This window comes from Octodon degus, unplaced genomic scaffold (genome assembly GCF_000260255.1).
Source record: "Octodon degus isolate 3935 unplaced genomic scaffold, OctDeg1.0 scaffold00185, whole genome shotgun sequence".
Lineage (NCBI taxonomy): Eukaryota > Metazoa > Chordata > Mammalia > Rodentia > Octodontidae > Octodon > Octodon degus.
The window spans coordinates 382,845-386,843 of NW_004524761.1; positions in this window are offsets into that span (position 1 = coordinate 382,845).

The following is a 3,999-nucleotide window of genomic DNA, read 5'->3' on the forward strand; positions in this document are numbered from 1 at the left end:
GAGGAGGAGGAGGAGGAGGAGGAGGAGGAGGAAGAGAGATGAGGGCCTGGGAGATAGCTCAGCAGTCTAAGTACCTACCTGGCAAGCCCAAAGACCAGAGTTCAATCCCTAATACCACATGCCTGTAATCCCAGCCCTGGGGAGGCTGAGACAGGAGGATCACTACAAGTCTGCGCTGCTCAGCAAGACCCTGTACCAACCAAACTAACAGGGGGAAGGCGGGAGGCGGGAGAGGGAGGGATGGGGAGGGAAGGGGAGGGAAGGGGAGGAAAGGGGGGGAGGAGTGAGTGAGTGAGGGCAGGAGGAGAGAGGAGGAGGGATGGTGGAGGGACAGTGGAGGGAGGGAGGGAGGAAGAGAATGGTGCTTGTTTTTCTTATGGAGTTTACACATAAGACTTGTGTATTACTTGATTTTCAGTCATAAAGATATCTATCAATAGTCTATTGTACTTGCAGTTTTCACAGTACTAAGAGGAATATAACCTCAGGTGATCACTCATAATTTTCCACATATAACATAAAACAATTTAAACTTTGCAAAAAGAAGAGAAAAGTTTATTATATTTTCACTATTGAGTTATTGATTAGGCATATACTATAGGAACCCAAAGAAGATTAAATAGAAGTCTTCAAAGCATTTTAAAAATTGGCTGTACAGGACTAAATACAGGGAAATATCTGTGACAGTGATTGGCATTTTATAAATCAAAATTATTTACAACAGATCTATATGTCAGAAATAGAGTAGAAGGATAAACTTGGATGGCTTATCATAGCTTGTTGGCTGGATAGACGATGGTATCTTTATACTATTACTATGTATTATTTACAGCTCCTTGAACAACAAACACTATCTCCACTTAGAAATTCAGCTTTTCTTGAAACTCAGAATTTAAATGCTAAAATTCTGAGAAATTAAGAGATCATCATAGATTCCGTTCACTTGACATACTCTTTCAGGAATATATGTGATACAACTATTTACACAAAAAAGAAAATACTGTGTTATGAAAAATATTTTAATGCTAATCAACTTAAAATGTTCTATTTTTAATAACTAAGGACCTTTTCAATGAGATCCTTTGAACCGAGATATTACTTCAAATTATAGAATCAATTAAGCTTTGGAAAAACATATATCATTGTGATAGTTTGCAAATATCACAGAATCATAAATGGCTTGTGTGATTTTTGAGAAAGGTAACAAGCCAGTGCTCCTTCTAGAGGAGAAAATAAACCTCATCCAAAGCATATGCCACCTATTGACTAATTATGTTTGACTATCACAGTCAGATTATACCCATTAATCATGACTAAAATGAAAATTAATTAGGAATGAAACAATAAAATGGAAGATAAATGTATTTTTAAAATTAGCAATTTATTAACAGTAGAATCCTAATGATAGCAATTATATGTGAAGTAGCCACCATGATAAATTATAAAGTGCCATAAATATTTATGTAAATGCATTTTAGAATAAAAAATCTGCTGGTAAAACATGGAATAAGAGTATTTCTCTGCTCAAAATAAAAGCCAAAATGTGTATAGAGTATGATCTGTTTTCTAAAACTCATGCAGTTATTTGATAAGATTAAACTGTGAGTGAAGTTTTTTGATTTTCAAGTAGGTATGTTTTAAAGAACATACTTCTTTGAAGATTATATTTTCTTTAGTTATGTAAGTGTTTTACAACATAAATATTTCTTAAATGAATACATAGTTGACAGGGAAATGAATGCATTCAGAACAGTAAGTATATGGTCAATACTCACATAAAAATATCTATGACCTCATGATAAGATAAATTTATGCAACTGAGAATGACAATAATCACTTCTGACACATATCCAAGAAGTGTAGTGGAATGTATGAGGTGTGTCGTCCCAACAGAAAGACTCCTGAAAGTCAGAATACTTAGAGTCAAACAATTTACATGTAGCAGGACTAGAAATAAAAGCTAGATCTTCTGTCAACACAGAAACAGAGAAAAACTGTCCAGTGATAAGGAGTGTATTCAAGAATAAGCAGAGCATTTGCAAATGGGAATACTCATACCATAGTACTCATACCATAGTAAATTATACCTGCATTTGGGAAGGCAAAGGAAAACAGAATTTTTAGTAGTAAAATGAGAAGTACACATAGGTGTTATGACCTGGGTCTGCATGTCCCCCCAAAGTCTTATGCACTTTTAGATGATGCTTTTTCAAAGGCAGCTGAATCTAGAATTGTGATTGATTAGTAATGCAATGCTGGAATTAAATGTCCTGGAATTAAGGGGAGGGATTGCTCGATCACTCTATTGATTGGATTGGTACCACCCTAATACCAGCAATCTGCATGAGATACAAGGGACAGAGAAAGGCTTGTTTCCCTCTTTTGCTCTTGTTACTTTACCTGCCTTCCGCTCCCGTGAACTGTTGTCCCTCCACTATGGGCTACCCTACATTGGAGCCCACCAATTATGGGCTAAAACCTCTACAAACTGTGAGTTAAATATACTTTTCCTCCTTTAACTTTGGGTTTCAGGTATTTTGTCTCAGGAGTGAGAGGAAAGTAATTAAGACTTGTTTTGAGCTGAGAATGTTGACTACAGTGTCTTATGGCCAGAAATGATGTTAACTGATTAGTAGACACGTTCAAGCACACGTTCTTGTAAATTCTGGTTGTCCTGGTGATTTCGGTTACAAACTGGACATTGGGAGGTCCTTAGTAAGTTTTTGCTACAGGGATATCACATATTAGAACTTCAGCACTCAACTTTTTTTCCATTTGTATAGAATTTTGTGTTTTGCAAAGTAAACCCACGTAAATTCTTTTTTTGAACACCATGGCAATGCAGTAAGATGAGGAAGCCAATGAGAAACAATGATGAAATATCTAAAAACAAGCTCAAGTTTGAGAATTATCTTCTGCAGCAGATATAACCAGGGGGGTCAGTGAAACTATCTTGGCAATAATGGAAGCCCAAAGTGTTGAAGGAAGGGGGTTACACTGTGAAGGGCCCTGACATCCACGAAGAGAGACTCACAGCCTTCTCTATTAAAATATGTCACCTTCTGATCCTAGATTTGTGAATTAATTAGATCACATCGCTAGCAGGCTATTCCAATCCTAGTATTTTTCAAACATTTGATAGATCTACAAGTGAGAAGGAGAGGAAAGACTGCCTTACAAGTGTTCTGTAAGGAAAAATTAAGTCATCACTCAAGGTCTGGAATCACTAAATTTCTCAAGAGTTTAGAGGAATCTAAGCAAAAGAAGGAATAGTTATTGATGTTTAAGATTAAGTTCCAATTTAACCTTCACTTAATTATAATAATTCCAGAAATTAAGACAGGATATTTGAATAGTGTTTTATCTCAGACTTGTGTTTTTATTTCGTTGTCATTAGCCACCCTTTGGAGGTAAAGTAAAAGTGTTTTTCTTCTAATTAACAGATGATATTCACAGAGGGCAACTGACTTTCAGTGTAGTGTAATTCATATTTGTTAACTTTTGCTTTACTCATCTTTTAAAAATATTAGTTCGTGTTTGTAGCATATAGGTTACATTCCTTGTGGGGTGTGGTACGTATACACAACTCATCTTAATTCTTTTTAATGCCTCTCTTGCTGCTCCTCCACTCTCCCTCCAACTGTTGATCCTGTTCCTATTTCAGAAAGATTCCCTTACATCCTTTTACCTTTTATGTGTCTTTGTATTTATATTTCAGGTTCTACTCTAACTTCATGTTTTCTCAAAGTCAGAAACACACATCCTCTCATCATTTTTTAAAAAATGTATTTGGTTGCTAAAGGGTCTCACTTCATAGCTCAAAGTCATAGTGATCTTCCTGTTTGCAGCCTCTCTAGTGCTGGGATTACAGGTATGTGCCCCCATGCCCAGATTCTGTGGCCAGCTCAGCCTGCCCTCGGGGCAGGGCTGGCCCAGCATGTGGTGCTAGGAATCAAACTGCAGTCCCTATGCTTTTGCCTAAGCTTGCCTAAACAGGCA